Consider the following 20,989-nt stretch of genomic DNA (forward strand, 5'->3'; position numbering starts at 1 on the left):
GTTTGATTTTTAAAATTATCAATGTTATAAATAACTCTTATAACAAGCTAAATAAAATTTGATTCTACAAATATTATTTGTCATACGTAATATGCTTGTTTCGGTCATCGTTCTTTGCCATGAAATATTTAGATTACAAGCGCCTTTGTTACACCAATTTCCAGCCTGTTTTATTGACTAGTTTATGTGTTAACAAGAAAGATAAGAATTTTTACAAAAGATAATAATTATTGTAAAAATATTTTACAAGTGTTTATTCTGTAAATAACAAAATAAGCTCTCTACACAAAAAAAAACTTGTCAAGTATTTGTACATAGGATTTTAATTCATGAAAGTAATCTAATCATCAACATGATCACAGTTTTTGTATTCATCCTTAGCATTTTTCAAGCTTTAGATGCCTATTAATTAACATCTGAATATTTGTGAGGACAGGAAGAAGACAGTCACGATTTTTATTTCTTTAATATTTCTTAAAATGTCAAAAATATACAAAGTTCCGTCCAAAATAAATTATTTGGTATGATCAGAAAAGACTGTACAGCCTTGATGCTGCACTGGTTTCATTATTCTTATCACGTGCAGCAGTTTCTAGAAAAGCATGGCTAGCAGAGTGTTTATCACCCAATAATTGGTGAGCAATGCCACACATAATGACTGTATTCAAGGAATCAGGATGTGAAACGAGAGTACCACCTTCTGAAAGTGTCCATTGAACATGTTCGAGTTGTTGTAAAGACTGCCTGCTAGATGAAATGTCATGTAGATGGTAACAACAAAGGAATCTGAGGAAATGTGCAAATGGTAATGGATGAAAAATAGTACAGTCGGTTGCAACATCCTGTTGTAATTCTTGTGGAACTATTGAGGAATTATGGTCAACTTCAAAGGAACAAGTTGTTAATGATTTTAATATTGTATGAATCTTTTCTTTATTCATTAGTTTCACCACATGTTGTTTGATATAATGAATTGATTTATTATCAAAAACTCTCAGATAGATTATCTCGTCTGTGTATTTTTCCATTGTATATGTTAATACAGTTAATGAGGCTAAGTAATTTTTGGCAACATAGAAGAAAGAAGCTAACATCAGCAGTCCGGATACTGCATCTGAATGTAAACCGATCATTAAATGGCTAAGATCATTTTTGTACATTAAGTAAAGGCTTTTGTTTGTTGAAATATATGGATATGTTGTTGTTACGGGAACAACTTTAAATCCGGCTGATATTTGTAAAGCGAATAATCCTTTTGATAACCCAGTTCTAGAATGATGTAAAAAATCATACAGCAGTCTTGAAAAGCTTTCAACTCTACTAGAATTAAGAATGTTACAATATAATGGCATAAAATGTTTTAAAAATCTGTTGTTTTCGCTAATAATGGATACAGTAATTTCGTAGCACTGGTTTTGATAATCTTGTAGGGTTTCAGAAAATGCAAAACAATTAATTCCTTGTCCATATATATTCTTGAGTATGGTGGTCAATGTTTCTTTGTTATAAGTATTGAATCGTAAAAGAAATAAATTATTATCAGGAATAAAATAATGCGACAATATTGAGTATCTTACACAGTAGAGCAGTCTTTGTAGACATGCCATAAAACATTGTATTAAATTATTTGATCTCCATAAATATGGGTCTGTTTCTTCTAAAATCCAAAACATTAGTGTTTTTAAGAAATATGAACACAACAAACCTTTCAAATCCTCATGTTTATCTATTATTTCTTTCAGCAAGAGTTTTAACATGGCATAACATAATAATTGTGTATGGCTGAAGGAAAATATGAGAAATTTTTCCGCTACAGAAAATGAAATTCGCCATTGAAGGTTTTCATTTTTTGATCCTTTGCAGCCAATCGGAACAAATAAAACACCACAAGATATTATTTTGGAAATAAGCTCAGGTGAAGGCCATGCTGTTCGAGGTCTACTAACCCATGGTTTTGCTTGACATATCCATGTGTTGCATTTAAGACAATATGCAAGATCATGTTGATCAAATTCATCTGATATACAATGTACATGGACCATGAATTTTTGAAGACCTAGATGCATTTGACAAATGAAATAGCTTATATAGTTCACTTGAAAATGCATATCCCAGATGATTTTTATCTAACATATTAAGAAGTGAAACAGAAACGCTGACTAGTTCTTGATTATGATGATGAGTTAGAAGATATAATTGTGTAAAACATGGTGGTGTGTCCTCAGTGTACATGATGAACGGTAGTCGCTTGCCTTTAATGACAACTTCTGCTTCTGATTCATACACTTGAGCGCAACGATCAATAAACATTACATCTATATCACTGCCGTTTAAATTGAGTCCTTCACCTTTACTTCCACTGGTTATAAATGTATCGTTTCGTCCAATGTCACGAATAACGAAAGCTAGCCTTCTTATTCTCACGTCCTCCTCAGATCCAATCCTCTGGCAAAGATATTTGTAAAAATTCAACGAGTCGCATGTTTCCATGGATATTCCAGCCATTTTCAATATGTTAATCTACAAAACAAAATACTATATTTTTGGGAAAATATGACTGCCATTGTATTAAATATATATCCAGTCAAAACTTCTGCATATCAAGTCTTTGAAGAAAACATTTTGTGCTTTATACGTACATTGTAAAGAAAAAAAAACAGATCCTTCAGGTTGATTTTTAGCACGCTAATAAGTTTTATCAAATTATTTGTTATAATTCATATATGTTTAATATTTCAGAAGACAAATATCTTCACAAGTCGTGTTGCTATCCTAGTGTTACTCGGATGTATATATAACATTTTTGTAGCTTATCTAAAAAAACAGTTATGCTGCTTAATCTTCGTTTTAAAAGTTCATATGTTTAAAAGAAAGTCTTGTTTTGAAGAAGTGTCTCTAGTTTGGGACTCAGGGACTGGTTTTAAATTGCTTTTGATCTTGAGGAGATTGACTGTGTTGATAGGTTTGAATGTAGTTATTGTAGGCGTCGATCAAGGGTTTTTTTTCACCCTAAGAAGCATGAAAGGTTTAAGATAATATTTTGATTAACAATATTTTCCGAAAGTTTGTGAAATTAAACCCAACCTAAAAAATGCACTTGAAATTTGTTACAACTTCTTACCTTTAAGTGTTTCTTGAAGGTACCTTTTCATTTGTCATTGTCTTGTTTGGTTTGTGTTTCCTGTTTCTGTTGTCATTACACTACTGACATTTTGACGGTGATAATTGTACTCTTGATTCAAATTTTTAACAATAAATGACTGATTTATGTAGTGACTTTAAAACAACAAAAAATTACACCAACGGAATATTTAGATGAGAAATTATAACCTGGAAAACGAAAATGGAATGGAATTAAGTTAAAAGAAAGAAATAAAAAAAACATATTAGGGTTTTTATTTTTCGATTCATTTCCTGATGTACATGTCGATTTTATTTCTTTCGTGCAATTATTCATATTTTCTTGATATAACATTATTGCTCGACTATTTTACTCTGTATTTCAACATGTAAACCTTCACTGAAAAGCTCTCTGTCAAAATTCTAATATAGTTAAATATATTCAGAACCTACACATACATTTCCAGCTGCGATTTTTTTTTATGGGGTCGGGATTTATTTTACACGGGGTATTTTTCTTATGAACAGTTATTTTTTTTAAGAAAATATACTTAACAACAATAGATGAGGGTATCGATGAGGTTTACAGAAAAGAGAACAAGGAACAAAAAAATTAGAATATAGAAATCTGGGAAGTGTATTGTTTCACTCGATTATTTATTTGTAAACTTTATAATTTTTGTCTAGTTCCCTTTGTTTACATTCACTTTCCAATCGTAGTAAATTTAACTTTACTTTTAAGGATGTATTCTTTTTGACGTTTCAGTCTCGTTGAAATCTCGTTCTGGAATTATTTCCAAAACATGTGATACAAATTGAAAATATCAATGAATTTAAAAAATATTATAATCAAACAACTTTTGTGAAAAAAATGTGTATTTTTAATAAGTAGTTTTTGAGAAATAAAATTTTCAACTTTTATAACCAAACAAGTCAGTCTCTTCATGCTCTTTAGCCAAAATGTTGAGAAAATGTGTGAGGGGTATAAGAAATGATTTTACCAGAAACATATACATCCCATATCAGTTTTTGTCTTTTCAAATTTCTTAGATATGGATTTTTTCAGTCATTTATAGCAAAGAAGTTGAAATAATATGCTTTTTGTTCTTAAAAAAACGGAAAAATCCCAAATTTACAAAATTGACTGCATAGGAAATTTGACACGAAAAAGCAACAAAATTTTATAAAATTTCTTATATCAACACATACCTATAGTTTTCTTGAGTTACATTTATTCAGATTGGTCCACATCATCATTAGTGAAAGTATGAAAAAAAGTTTAATTGTGAAACTGTGATTTTTTTCATGATAATAGCCCAAAAATGGGTAAAAATTGATAAAAAATGGGAAAATCATCAAAATTGGGTACTTTCAAATGGCCGTAGCAAAAAAAGAAGTGCACCACCATATGATATTTTATTCACCAATTATTTGTTTACAGTCATATTAACCCAAAAATCAGGTTAAGAAAAAAAGAAATTTTTGGCTCCTCAAAGGTGTTCATACACTTAACATTGGCACCTTTTTTCTTTCAAAAACGATGAAAAAATAATAAGGATTTTGTAAGATTTTCAAAGATGACATATTAAACTATATGCATTCAAATTATGGGAAGAAAAGTAGGGGTTAGTGGGGGAAAAAATTAATGGCACTACATGGATAAAACCAGAGGATTCCGAATATCTGGTAAAAATTCAAAATTAAGAGGAGCGAACATCCTCAATATTAAACTTTTTGTATTTTCATTTCAAAATGACTTTAATTTTCATTTTTTGAAAACTTTCGGTTTCACTTTTATTTATATATACGTATATTTCATACTTGCTATTTCACTCCTTATTGGAGTTATTGCTTTTTAAAAACGATATTTCCCCATATTTAGTTTTCTGCCTTTTATCCTGAAAACTAAAGATAGATAGTCCTTTAAAAAGCGAAAAGGATCAGCAAGACTAGATCTATAAATAGGTCAACATAGCCGAAATCGTCAGTCGACTCCTTATTGGAGTTCCTGTTCTTTAATGACGATGTTAACCAATATTTTAAGTTTTTACCTATTGTCTTGGAAACTATAATAGTCAGATAGACACTGTAAATAGCAAGAATGACCAGCAAGACAACATCTACAAATAATTCAAATTTTGCAGAAATAGTTAGTAGACTATTCATAGGAGTACTTGCCCTTAAGTGACAATTTGTTTACGGTTTTTTTTTTTGTGTGTTTTGGGCAAAACTAAAGAAGATAGAGAGAAACTGTTAACAGAAAAACATATCAACAATACAAGATAAAAATAAGGAATTTTTTGTCGTAAAATCTATTCTAGTTCACAATGTTGGAAAGTGTCATTTTTTGAAGATGTGCGTAGACCTAGGTGAGCGACACAGGCTCTTAAGAGTCTCTAGTTTTTATACAACATCTACGTAGCTATATCAATTGCTAAATTATGGCTATCCCTATAGTGTCCCCACAGCTATTACTGTCTTTTCGGAAACAGTACTAGTCTCGTGTTTTCATCCAAAAGATTTGTTACTTTATCAAACTATACAAATTACTTTGGTTCATTGAACAACTTTCACCATTTATAAATTAAATCAGGATATTGTTTTCCATTTTCAACTCTAACAAAGTTTATTTTAATTTAACTAAATACGCAAATGCGCAAAGTCAACTTTCGAATACACATCCTCAATGGTATTCCGTACATCAGATGCTAGTTAAATAAAGGCAACAGTAGTATACCGCTGTTCAATATCCATAATTCAATTAATTAAAAACAAATCCCGGTAAAAACTAAAACCGAGGGAAACACATCAACTATAAAAGGAAAACAACGGAACAACAGAAACACTGAACTACAACAAAAACAAACGCCAACATACATAGAAACAGACTTTAGATATCAACTGCCATATTCCTGACTTGGCACTGGACATATTAAGACAAAATGGTGGGTTGAACCCGGTTTTATGGCTAGCTTAACCTCCCGCTTATATGGCAATGTTGAAATTACCGCTAAAATGACAACACTACGTGACAGGAATACAGTACAATCAAACGCAAGAACACTCAGCATAATACATAAATAAATAATATAATAGTACATTACAACATGTAAACCGCAGAATAACAACGGACACCTCCCATGAATTTACGACAGCACACCAGGACACCACAAACGAAATATAAACTGCGGGTCACATGAATGGATTAACGTCACAAAAAGTGACGTATTTTTTGTGACATTTATATTATCACAGGTTAATTTCTAAAAACAATAAAATAGATTTGTATTATAGACACGTACAAGAATATTAAATTGGGATTGAGTTTGTAATGGTGTTATTTTATGTGTTTTCTAACCATTACAAAAATATCAAAATGAAATTGTGTTTGTAATGGTGTTATAATTTGTATTTCCTAACCATGTCGGTTTTCCTTTTAAATCAAAACTGTGTATAAACAAAGAAGTCATGTGCATATAGTTGCTTTAAATCAAAAATTGTATAAATGAAGTAGCTGATTTGTTATCTTAACTGTTACATATATATAGAAAATAAAAAAATTATAACTGTATAAATATAAGGCAAGGTCATGTAAGACCAAACAGTAAACACACATGAAAACAAACAACATAAAACAAAAACCGGAAGACGACCCACGAGTAACTCGACTATACTGACAAATAAGACATATGTGAAGTGTACCGAAAATACAGAATTAAAACCACAAACGAAATAAACAGACAACAACTCAGCACAAAATGACCCACACGTATAAGGAAAGTAAAAACTAAATGCCCGAAAGCGGGATATACAAATACCCAACCACGTCGTCTCCAACAGCGAACATAAGACATAACAAAATATCTAACAAGACTTACAAAAGTAACATCATAACTAAATACATCAATGGTGGATATATAAATACCGAGGCACGTCGTATAACAATGCAAATTCACACTCGGGAAAACAGTCATATTCGGGAATAGGTCACGTTCGGTACTAAGCAGACCAGACGACGTAGATGGTAAACCACAATCTAAAACGTGGTAAAAATGTCGTTATTTAGTTTAGACACAGACACATTGTATGAATCAACCAATTCGTGATGGTGTCCTTAAAATTTACGGAGTGCCATTTTTAATCTTTCCTCCTCATAACTCTGTAGGAGCAGTTTCTGCGTAAGGAGCACACTTCTGTATAGGAAGTCCGTATAGTGTGAACATGCACGAACATCACTTATCAATTGAGATATGTAAACAAAATACGACGGAGCAGAGGGTATGTTACTGCTGAGAAATGGGAAATTGATAATTAGGAAGTTGAAATCATCCGTTTGTCATAGATTTTAGTCTGAAGTCGTCCATCTGTGTCAATATTGAGGAAAAGATCAAGTTATGAAGCAGTCCTTTTAGTATCAGTAGTATCCTTAAATATAAGTTCACTGGGATATATGAAATGCAAGTATTGACTGAAATATGGTTTATTCAGTGATAGGACATCATCAATTTTTATATATGAAAGTAAAATTTAAGAATTTCGCAAGGTGCTTTTTCTTTTTGTCGTTTAGAAGGTTTTGAATGAATTCTGCTTCATACGAGTACAAAAACAAATCGGCCAGTAGGGGTGCACAATTAGTACCCATTGGAATACCGACTGTCTGTTAAAGTATCAATCCTCCAAACTCAACAAATATATTGTCCATCAAAAAGTCCAGCATTTTTTAATATCATCTTCAGTGTATTTTTTGATAGAATCAGTGTGGTTCTTCACAAAATAAGAATTATTATAACCCAAAACAAGACATTTATATCTATGATTCCTATTTTTATTAAAAAAAGCTCTGTTTAACGAGATGGTGAAATTGATCTTTCAATTGAGCATGGGGAGTAGTAGTGTAAAGCGTAGACAAATCTAAGGTCTTAATGTTTCTGCAAAATTGCAGAGATTGTGATCTAAGATTTAGCAGTAGATCTTTAGAATTTTTTAGAATCCACATTTGATTGACACCACTGGTTGAATATATCTCATCACAATATTTCTGAAGGCCATCTTTTACTGTAGAAAGAATAGTAGTCAGCACTTTAGAAAAAAATGTTTAATCCAGCTATGTATCGTTCTTTATAAGGAGTTTTGCGAAGTTTTGGTATCCAGTATAATGACGTTACATTTTCTTAGATGTTAATACTGATTATACTGGATACAAAAACTTCACAAAACTCCTTATAAAGAACAATATATAGCTGGGTCATCAAGATGTTATCAAAGCTTTTCAATCATGCATTCAGAAACTACGATGTACTATGAGCACACGGGTTTCTATCCCATTCAAGAACCCGGAGATTGGGGATAATTTATCCTTTTTTCATGACAAATATTTCGTTGTTCCAGCAGATAAAGCCTCCAATAATATTGTCTTCATATGTAAACAATGTAAAATGTAAAAACCATTATTTGGAATGTCTCACAAATGAGCTTGGAATAAACAGCAAAGCTGGTAATCCTACATATTTTTTTACATCATTTACAAAGGATGAAATTTAAAAAAATCACAAATCTGTCCTTCTTTCTTTTGGAATTAACATCAAAGAAAACGAAGAAAATTTAACGTCATTATACTGGATACCAAAACTTCGCAAAACTCCTTATAAAGAACGATACATAGCTGGATTAAACATCTTTCTAAAGTGCTGACTACTATTCTTTCTACAGTAAAAGATTCCCTTCAGAAATATTGTCATGAGATATATTCAACCAGTGGTGTCAATCAGATATGGATTCTTAAACATTCTAAAGATCTACTGCTAAATCTTAGATCACAATCTTTGCAATTTTGCAGCAACTTTAAATCTTTTGATTTTTCTACGCTTTACACTACTATTCCCAATGCTCAAATGAAAGATCGACTTCACCATCTCATCAAACAGAGCTTTTTCTATAAAAATGGGAATCGTAGGTATAAACTACTTGTTTTATGTTATAATAATTCTTATTTTGTGAAGAACCACACTGATTCTATCAGAAAATATACTGAAGATGATATCAAATTGCTAGACTTTTTGATCGACAATATATTTGTTGAGTTTGGAGAATTGATATTTCAACAGACAGTCGGTATTTCAATGGGTAATACATGTGCACCCCTACTGGCCGATTTGTTTTTGTACTCGTATGAAGCAGAATTCATTCAGAACCTTCTATAAGACAAAAGCACCTTGGGAAATTTTAGAATTTTACTTTTAGATATATTGATGATGTCCTATCACTGAAGAACCCATATTTCAGTCAGAACTTTCATCTCATATATTCCAGTGAACTTGAAATTAAGGATACTACTGATACTAGAAGGACTGCTTCATACCTTGATCTTTTCCTCAGTATTGACACAGATGGACGACTTCACACTAAAATCTATGACAAACGGAACAATTTCAACTTCCTAATTATCTATTTCCTATTTCTCAGCAGTAACATACCCTCTGCTCCATCGTATGGTGTTTACATATATCAGTTGATACGTTATGCTCGTGCATGTGCACACTATAAGGACTTCATATACAGGAGTGTGCTCCTCACGCAGAAACTGCTGCTACAGAGTTATGTGGAGGAAAGATTAAAAATAACACTCCGTAAATTTTATGGACACCATCACGAATTGTTTGATCTGTGTCTAAACTAACTAATGACATTTTTACCACGTCTTAGATTGTGGTTTACCATCTACGTCGTCTGGTCTGCTTAGTACCAAACGTGATCTATTCCCTAATATGACTGTTTTCCAGAGCGTGAATTCACATTGCTATTAGACGTGTCTCGGTATTTATACATCCAACATTCATGTATTTAGTTATGATGTTTCGTTTGTAAGTCTTGTTCGATATTGTGTTATGTCTTATCGTTTGTGATTTGAATTCTATTTTTATTTTCTATATAGATATAAGAAGATGTGGTATGAGTGCCAATGAGACATCTCTCCATCAAATTCACAATTTGTAAAAGTAAACCATTATAGGTCAAAGTACGGCCATGCATATGTATGTAAAAGTTAAGATAATTAATCAGCTAGTTCATTTATTTGATTTTTAATTTAAAGCAACTATATGCACAGGATTTATTTGTTTTTACACAGTTTTGGTTTAGAAGAAAAATCGACATAATAACAAATAAATACACCATTACTAACACAATTCTATATTAATATTCTTGTAATGGTTAGAAAATACACACAATAACACCATTATAAATTTAATCCCAATTTTATATTCTATTTTTAGAAATTTACCGGTCGTCTCGTTTTGTGGCGTTGATACATTCGGGTGACGAACAGTTCATACAATGTAATTCTAATATGGTGTACATGGGAGCTGTCCATTGTTATTCTGTGGTTTACATGTTGTAATGTACTATTATATTATTTATTTATGTATTTCTCTGTCCTGAGTGTTCTTGCGTTTATTTGTGCTGTATTCCAGTCACGTTATGCTGTCATTTTAGCGGTATTTTTAACATTGCCATATACGCGGGAGGTTTGACTAGCCATAAAACCAGGTTCAACCCACCATTTTATTTTCTTTAAATGTCCTGTACCAAGTCAGGAATATGGCAGATATTCCGTTGCTATGAAGTTTGCGTTTGTTTTCGTAGCAGTTCAGTGTTTCTGTTGTTCCGTTGTTTTCCTCTTATAGCAGATGTGTTTCTCTCGGATTTGGTTTGTGACCCGGATTTGTTTCAGGATAATCGATTTATGACTATTGAACAGCGGTAAACTTCTGTTGCCTTTATTTAATATAAGTATCGGCAGAATGTATATTATGCAGGATCATTTCAGGACAGTTACCTTGTTCAAGTAAACATTTTTATATGTATAGTCTTGAAAATGCTTTGTTTTTTAATTGTTGATTATTCCATAACTTACCTTTTTCTAACCCTTCGTTTTATTCAAATGTTGTGGAAAATTTCCACGCTTCTATGCACTGCCAAAGAAAGAAAATTTAGTTGGTCAATAGTAACAGCTGTCAGGAGTAATTCCATGTCCTATAATTTTCGAAGCTCAAAGTATGAGGCTTTAAAGAACTACTAGAACACACCCGCGAAATCGCGGGCATTTAGAGTGTGGTTGAAAGTATGTAAACTGGAGTAGGATGATTTTTTGTAAAAGTGTTTATGACTGGTGAATTCAGGAAAGGTATCAAAAGTCATAGGTAACTCGACAGGACAATATTTTCTAGCCCGCTCCCTTTTTTCCAAAGTCCGTTTTTTTTTTTCTCTCTGTTAATTTCAATTAATTTTTTATCATCCACGGCGGTCACTGATATATTATATAGAGAGTCTCTATATCTAATAGTAATTTGATCATAGTATACATGGAGATAAACGCGAAAATAATTGTCCTGTCCCCGAGTACTTATGAAAATTATGTGTAATTTAAGGAACAGTCCTAAACGGAAGTCTTGTCTATGGCTTAAAAGTCCGTCCGGTGACGGAAACAATATCCGGACACCTTTATTTTCGTTTTTCTCCCAAAATAACCCAAACTGAATAATCAATAGAATAGATGACAAATGCGACTATGCATAATACCTATAGGACACAGAGGCATGATGATTAAGTTATTGTGGAAGGAAGAGAAGCGACACACAAAATGAAATCTTCTCATTAAATAGTATAGAAGGTATATGGTCGTGTCCTAATTTTTCACAGCAACATTTCATAGTTTTAACAATTTCAAGGTTTAAACCTTTTTAGTTATCTTATTTATTAAGTCTAAGATAATCATGCAGTCTAAAATTATGTACTTGAATTGAATTTGTTAATTTTAAACTAATACTTTTGTTGTGAAGAACCGTTATGATTTGATTAAAAAAAACTGATTTGCTTTAATTTGTTTAACATATGTTATTTAAACCAAAAAGTGGAAGCAGTGACGTGAAAGTGGTGAGCTTTACGGAAGCCCAAGAGTGCCATGTAAAAAAAATACAACTTGTGCGCACAAGTTACACAACTTGTGCGCAAGAGATATTATCTTGTGCGCACGAGTTACACAACTTGCGCGCACGAGTTGTACAACTGGTGCGAACAAGTTACACTTGTTCTTATTGACATTCGCTCATTTTGCTAAGAAGGCTTATTTATGGAACGCCGTAAATGCCTCATGCGAACATATGATTATATATGCACTTACTTTTCAATATCTGCACATACTTTTTCTATATATGCACATACTTTTCCTATATATGCACATAGTTTACTGTATATGCACATACTTTTCCTACATATGCACATAGTTTACCTTATATGCACATACTTTTCCTATATATGCACATAGTTAACCTTATATGCACATACATTTTCTACATATGCACATACTTATTGTACATACGAACTTAGTTCTTCATCTACATACTTTTCTCAATATAAACATAGTTTTTCAATGAGAGAATTACCATTCATATGATACTTTTCTGTTGTTTTACAGTCTGAATAAAGCTCCCAATACCATAAGAAGAATGTTGATTAAGTATTTCTTAAGGATGTATGTTGCTGAGTTTAAAAATAACCAACTTTTTATATTACTGCAAATGTTTTTGGGTTGTATGATGGTAAAGCGCTGTTGCCTTCATCTGTAGTCACTTGTTTTTTATGCTATAAATTTGTATTAGACGATTTGTTTGTATAAAATTTTAACACAAGGATTCTTACCATCCGTTGGAACTGAATGTAGTGGTTGTTCTCCCAACTGTTCAGTGATAAAAGTTAAAAAGTTGTAAAAAAAGCATTTTTATAAAACTTAGTTTAAATTGCCTATTTCTTTACAGATTTTAATGGGTTTTTAAAGTCTTCAGTATAGATCTGTAAATGTAAATTGTTTTCTATTATTATGATGTAGTAGGAGGGACCAATTAAAGAGGGAGAAATTTAAACTGTGTTTAATGCCCCTCCGCTAGTCATAGGTGAATGGGGTATTAAGTATTACCTTTGCCAGTACGTCTTTCCGTCTGTCCTTCCATCCATCCATTTTTTTTCGGAACTCTAACTTATGTTTGCCTTTTCTTAATTTGATGGAGCCCATACACAAAAGTTAGAACTATACCACACAGACAGAGTTCGAATGTGGGCCGTGAGTCACTTATTGTCCTTGAGTTATGCCCTTTTTAACTTGGAAAATTGCATTTATTTTGGTTTCCGCACTCTGGGTTAGTTTGCCTTATCCAAATTTAATGAAACTCACACACAATGTTAAAAATAACAACAGGCAAAGATCGAATTTGGACAGTAATTCACTTTCTACAATTATGCCCCTTTATAACTTGGAAAATTGGAAAGCTTGAGCGGGGGCATTCGCGTCCTCAGACACATTCTTCTTTTATTGTGATATTATGTTTTTTTTTTAAAACACTAGTAGCAGCAGTATGCAATTTGTCTCTGTGGGAATAATCTATTCACAATGAATGGAAAATGATTTACTGAGTTTCTCTCTCGCCTGCGTAAAACATAGGTATCAATATCCAGCGACGGCATAAACTATTTGTATACAGCTTTATATTTCCGAAGATAAAAGACCTAGATGCTTCATACTTTGTATGTAGATACCTTATGTTTCGAAGTTTCCGTCTGTCATATGTCAATTGGTATTGACCTAATGTAAATGGTACAGCGACTGCTTGAACAAAATTTTAGTTTTTTTGTCATGTGAATTTCTCACTTATTATGAGTAATAGGATCATAACTACATTTGATATATGGGTTCCTTGAAATGACCTCATTTAATGGAAAAGTGATTAAGGTTCAAACTACGTAATTAGGTCCCTTTATCAGATGTTATAAGACAGTTGGTCAACTATATGTGGAACATGTCAGTCTGGCAGGTTTTATCTGACCTTGACCTCATTTTCATGGTTCATTGGTCAAGGTTACGTTTTCCTTGTTAAGTCTGTTAATTAGATACTATAACCAATAGGTTAACTATATTTGGTGCAAGGAATAATTGTAAGGTGAACATGTCTGTCTGTAATGCATCATCTGACCTTGACCTCATTTTCTTGGTTCATTGGTCAGTGTTAAGTTTTCATGGTTTGGTTTGTTTCTTTGATACTATAAGCTTAAGGTCAACTATATGTCCACTCTTGCGTAAATAATATATGTTTGTCTGGAATATATTCTGTGATTAGGATTATAGGAGGCAATTGGCCATTCATCACACTCCAACTGAAAATGTCCCATTAGAATAGATGTTTCTATAACATGTATAAGAGTGTTTAAGAATTTCTGAATGTCTTTAGAAAGTTGCCAATGATCAAAATTTTAATCACAATCCAATTGGGGTAATGTATCTCTCTTGAATTTTTATTTCTTTGTATAGGCAAGTAATTAACTTTGTTAAAATATGAAAAAATGACAAAGATGTTACAACATTTTCTCAAATGGTTCATTAACATGCATAAAACAATACCACAAAGAGAAAATTGGGTGTTAGCATGCTAAATATTTTACAGCATATAGGTTGATACAAACTGAGTATTTTGAAAAATAAACATACAACCTAAAACATGACCAGCAAACAACCTTGAATCCATTTATGCTTGCTAATGGTTAACATGGCTACTGAGATCATTTGATTAAATATAGATTTTTACATCTGACAGGCGGAAGACGAGCAGGAGTGTTCATGAGTAACATTATAGAATTTGTGACAGGGTCATCAGAGGAGCCTGTTTTGGTTTTTGCACAACAACCTTCAATTAAATTTGTTCCAGTTAGAGATGACCTTAGTTTCCTCCCAACAGCAAATACATGTTCAAATTCAATGATGCTACCACGACATTGTTCTGGATATACATTACCCGCAGATGAAAAGCTATTTGACCTCTATGATTATGCATCTTTAAATGAAATCGAAAATGGAAAAATGATTAAATATACAATTTATGGTTTGGTGTAGATGAGGCAAACAAGATGCATTAGATTTGTCGATTTTGAATTTTATAAAAAAAGATATATTCAATTATCTGTTCCACATGAAATGTGTACGTATTAAAAAGCTTTAAAAATGGTGAGAATATCATATAGGGTATGACGTGCTGCAGTTTTGATTATAATTTGACAGATTTACTCTACAATTTTTGTTTTGCGTCTACATTTTCAGAAAATTTGGATAAAGATATGAATGCAAAAACGAAAAAAAAATTAAAATTTTCTTAGTTATAAAGGAGCATAAATGTAGAACGGCAAGTGACTTACTGCCCAAATTCGAAATCTGTCTGCGTGTTATAGTAATTACCATTGTGCATGAGCTTCATCAAATTAGGAAGAGGCAAACTTAAGTTAGAGTGCAATAAAAAAGAATGACCAGATGGAAGGACAGAAGGTAAGACGGATGGTCAAGGGTAAGACTTAATGCCACTTTCGCCTAGCGCGGGGCATAAACACACAAATTTTAATTTCCCCGTCTTTGGTCCCTTTTATTACATGTATTACATCATAATAATAGAAAATAATTTACATTTTCAGATCTTTACTGAAAACCCATCAAAATTGGTAAAGAAATAGGCAATTTAAACTAAGTTTTATAAAAATGCTTTTTTTACAACTTCTGACCCTTTATCACTGAACAGTTGGGACAACAACCACTAAAATCAGTTCCAACGTGCCATTAGTGGTAATAATCCTTGTGTTAAAATTTAATACAAACAATCTGGCTAATACAAAGTTATGGCATGAAAAACAAGTGACTACAGTTGAAAGCAACAGCGCTATTTCATTATACAACACAAAAACATTTGCAGTAATATAAAAAGTTGGTTATTTTCAAACTGAGCAACATACATCCTTAAGAAGTACTTAATAAACATTCTTCTTATGATATTGGGAGCTTTATTTCAGTCTGAAAAAATAACAGAAAAATATCATACGAATGGTAATTCTCACATTGAAAAACTATGTTTATATTGAGAAAAGTATGCAGATGAAGAACTACGTTCATAGGTAGAATAAGTATGTGCATATGTAGAAAAAGTATCTGCATATAAAGTAAACTATGTGCATATATAGGTAAAGTATGTGCATATAAAGTAAACTATGTGCATATGTAGGAAAAGTATGTGCATATAAAGTAAACTATGTGCATATATAGGAAAAGTATGCGCATATATAGAATAAGACTTTTCAGATATTGAAAAGTATGTGCATATATAAACATATGTTCGCATGAGGCAGCTACGGCTTGCCATATATTAGCCTTCTAAACAAAATGAGCGCATATCAATTAGAACACGTGTAACTTGTGCGCACAAGTTGTATAACTCGTGCACACAAGTTGTGTAACTTGTGCGCATAAGATAGGAAAGCGTGCGCACAAATTGTGTAACTTGTGCGCACAAGTTGTAATTTTAATTTTGCATGGCACTCCAGGGCTTCCGTAGACCTTAGACTCTAATTTTTTTCTGTGTATTTATTTTTTAGTTAATCATATTACTGTTTAAAGAAGACAAGTTTTACTGACTGTGCTATAATCTGGATAACGGAAAGGTGCTACTTTTAAAACTGGTAAACTATTTTGATAATTTTTGGAACAACAAAACCGAAATCAATCACCAAGCTAATTAAAGCTTGATAATTATTTCTTGCTATTTCTAAAATATTGAAAAAAAAATAACGAAAGTAAATAATAAAAATTTTATTGAGATAAGTGTTGTCCTAAATTGAATTTATAACGATTTTAAAATATTTAGTCCTGTTAAGGTACTATTTCGGGCCGGAATTAAATACAGGTCGTATTTCAAGTACGATGCAGCTCAGTAGACTTTACTTTGATGCGACATTTCTTCAAAATTGGTCGTCGAATACAGTTGAAAAATAATGGGGGGATACATTATGAAAAATATTTTGTTTTTGCTTTGTCCAATAAATTGTGGCTCATCTCTTTATAATTGAAAAAAATAAAAACACTTACTTTGTACACAATAACCCTTTAAATTTATGATTTCTTACGAACACATTTTGAATAACATCAACCAGAGCTAAAACTGTTTGAACAATTGATATGGGGAAAACGCCAATGACACAACAATGCAACGACAAAAATCTATAGGACATCTAGAGGCTAACATAGTGACTTCAACATGGTCAAGTCCTATCTGCGACCTTGTGGTTTGGTAAGATACATAATGAACGGTTGTCTTCAAAAAGAGGGGCGAAAGATACCAAAGTGACATCCAAACTCATAAGTCGAAAATAAACTGACAACGCCATGAAAACAAAAAGAAAAAGACCAAAAGACAAACACCAGTATACAAAACACAACATAGAAAGCATAAGGCTAAACAACACGAACCCCATCAAAAACAAGGGGTGATCTTAGGTGCTTCAACTAATTTGTTTAAGTATTTTTCTGATTTTGTGTCATATCGTTTAAGGAAAAATAGATGCGTAGAATCATTCATGAAGTATAAATACTAACTTGACTTTGACAATGTTATATTGAGCTGTAAATCAACGTCTTTAGTTTACACTACATTACATTTGCTTGCTTATTCGATCATCAAAGAAATGGCTTAGTACTTTCACAGTTGCAAAGCAAAGGACAATTTAACTGTCAAAAGAATAAAACAGTGTTAAATTTACCAGTTGATCAATAAGGGACAACCTTTGCATAAGGAAATATAATAAACACACGAAAACAAAAGTATCGAAACATTTTTGTTAAATTATTATAACATACATGGTTTGTGAACCAATTTCGTACACAGTTAAGACATAAATAGTGATAAATTCCCAATATTATGGACCAAGGACTCTTAATATAAATAACATGGTCAAATTAGATATTCGAATCTGTTTTAAAGTTTTTTGATAAGCATACATGCTTACCATTTATTGTTGTCAACATGGTGAATGCGGAGCTAGGTGAATTCATGTAATACCCTGTAAACCCATACAGTACTGAAGTACATAATAAGACATAATGAATATTATATCTAAAGTCCTTAAGTAGTTAATATTAATACATCAAATATTTCAAAATCAAATAAATTTATTATACCCACTCAATGAAGTTGCGGAGGGTATAATGTTTTTGAATCGTCAGTCGACCCTTTATAACTTTGACACTTCCAGGATATTACCTTCATGTTTGTATTATCGTCCTCAAACTTCCAAGGAAGCTACCACTCATAAAAATTCTGAATGATTTTGATAATCAACACAAATCTGAAATTGGGGACCATGACTTCATTTTTCATCACATCATCTCCAAATCTGATGAAGGTTTCCAGTCATCAAAGCATTGTACATGTTTTAGTGACAAACTTTCGGTATACATTGTTTGTCAATAAGAAAGGTTTTGACGCGGAAACCCAGCCTTACTTAGACTGGATTAAAAATGACTAATATTAAATAACTTTATAATTAAATCAAATAAATAATTACAATCACACGAAACTATTTCTGATGTCAACAAACTATTTAATAGATATATAACAATTTAGACATGACTTTTTCGTAAAAACAAATATTGAAAACCTATTTCACTTGGATGTTTAGACAATTAAACAGGATTTTTTTCTTCACGAAATTTGCTGACTCAAATATCTGACAATTTGAAAACTATGTAAATTAACTAAACACATCAATATGGTTAACTGATGTTCAAATCTCGTAAATTCGTATTCGTTAAAAAAAATTAAGGGGGTAGACCTGGAGTATGGGAGACAACCCTAGCAAAGATGTTTGACGTCATTTGTGCGTTTTAACCTAGCTGTAATTGATCAAGCATTTATGTTGTTTACATTTATTCCTAGTGATAGGCGGATGCATGTATTAAATTTTTGCAGCTTCTCTTACAGTTTAATTATGTTGCGTAAAACGTACGTCTTTCAATATTAATTCCATTGATTTATAAAAATAAACGCTTTCATATCTCTCATTGAAGCATGCAAAATAGGTACATTCAAAATCTCTCTCTCTCTCTCTCTCTCTCTCTCTCTCTCTCTCTCTCTCTCTCTCTCTTGCTTTTGAACTTGGGGAGATTGGCTGTGTTGATGGGTTTGAAAGTGGTTGTGGTTATTGATGGCATTTATCACGTTGTTTTTATTTCTGTTGAAGAAGCACGCAAATGTAAGATAATATTTTGATTAACAATATTTTCTGAAAGTGTTTGAAAGTAAACCTAACCCAAACTCAAACTTGAAATGATTTAAAAGTTCTTACCTTTAAGTGTTTCTTTAACATAGAAGATAACTTTTCATTTTTTCATTGTCGTATTTGTTTTGTGTTTTCTGCCTCTTTTGTCATTGCACTACCGACACTGATTATGTGATAAGCTTACACTTGATTAAGATTTTTGACAATAATTAACATATTTATAAAGTGACTATGAAACACGGACATTTTACATCAATGGAAAATTTGGATGACAAATAATAAACGGGAAAACGAAAATGGAATGTAATTAAGTTAACGGAAGGAAATGAAAAAAAAATCATTTTGGGATTTTTATTTTATTTATTTCCTTATGTACATCTCTGTTTTATCTCCTTTGTGTGGCTTTGCATATTTTCCTTAACATTGTTGCTATAATATTTTACAACATGCTTACCCTTACTTATAATCTTCCCTGTCAAAATTTTCAGATAATTAAATTTACTCACAAGCTACAAATAAATTTCCAGTTGCTATTTTTATGGGGTCAGGATTTACTTTAATTAAGATACTTTTTTTATGTTATTTTCTAAGAAAATATGCATGACAACTGACCTATAGTTGAGGATCTCAATAAGGATTACAGAAATGAGAATAATGATGAAAAAACTAAAGAATATAGAAATATGAACAATGTGCTATTTCACTCCTTATATTATTTGTAAACCTTATTATTTGTTTTTCTTCTATTTTGCTGTTTATATTTGTATTTGCATTTTATTACTATTTTCACTTTCCGTTTTTGAAAAAAAAAATATCCTTTACTTTCTTTTCATAATTACCAATACTGTCATTTTATTATTACTTTCACCTTTAATTTATGAGAACTTTTGCCTTCACCTTGAGAGTTGGTTTCCTGTTACCTGAGTATATTTATATATGTTGTGTATAAAAACAAGGTTGAAAAATGGTTAGCCTATGCTGGAAGAATAATATGTAAGTTACTTTTTGATGTACAATGTTTAATGTATACAGAGAATGTGTATTTTTAGGATATATTTGATATTTAAGAGTTTATTGTACAAACAGATCACATGGATATTTCTAAAGTATGACAACCCGTCAGAGACAAACATTTCCACTATTATCCTTGAAAAAATATATATATATATATATAAGTGCTTTGGTCTTTTGCAACTTTTATGTTAAATAAAATGAATATTCTCTGCACTTTCTTTTAGTCAATTTTCTGTAAATTCCAATACTGTTTTTTTCCTCATGGCCTGTCAAAATCCAAAAACCCCTAAATGTCTTCCGCTCTTGTTTTAGCAGTAGCTACGTAGGTACAACACTTGCTAAATTCTAGCTATCCCTATAGTGTTCTCATAGCTACTACTGTCTCTTAGTCAGAATCTCGTATTAGCGTCCAAAAGACTTTTTACTTCATCAAACTATAAAACTATCTAACTTCCGTTAAATAAATTTTACAAATACTTTGTATTCTTGAAAAAATATCATCAATAATAAACCAGGATATTGTTTTCACTTTTCAATTCTCACAAAATTTTTTTTATTAATACGAACATGCGCAAAGTCGACTTTCGAAAACACATCGTCATTGGACTTCCGCACATCATGTGCTTGTACACATTGACCAATAAAACAACAATCTGAAATAAAATTAAAACCACTGGTCAGTACTGTTTAACATTCCCAGCAGGCACCCGATGTTGTACAG

General features: G+C 31.7%; 1 pseudogene; it reads right to left on the reverse strand.

Moving 5' to 3' along the window:
• Window positions 1-227: 227 nt before the first annotated feature.
• LOC127705715 (uncharacterized) lies at window positions 228-19,487 on the reverse strand (annotated as a pseudogene).
• Window positions 19,488-20,989: the final 1,502 nt, after the last annotated feature.

Source organism: Mytilus californianus, unplaced genomic scaffold (genome assembly GCF_021869535.1).
Source record: "Mytilus californianus isolate M0D057914Y unplaced genomic scaffold, xbMytCali1.0.p SCAF_6, whole genome shotgun sequence".
In the NCBI taxonomy this organism is placed as follows: Eukaryota; Metazoa; Mollusca; class Bivalvia; order Mytilida; family Mytilidae; genus Mytilus; species Mytilus californianus.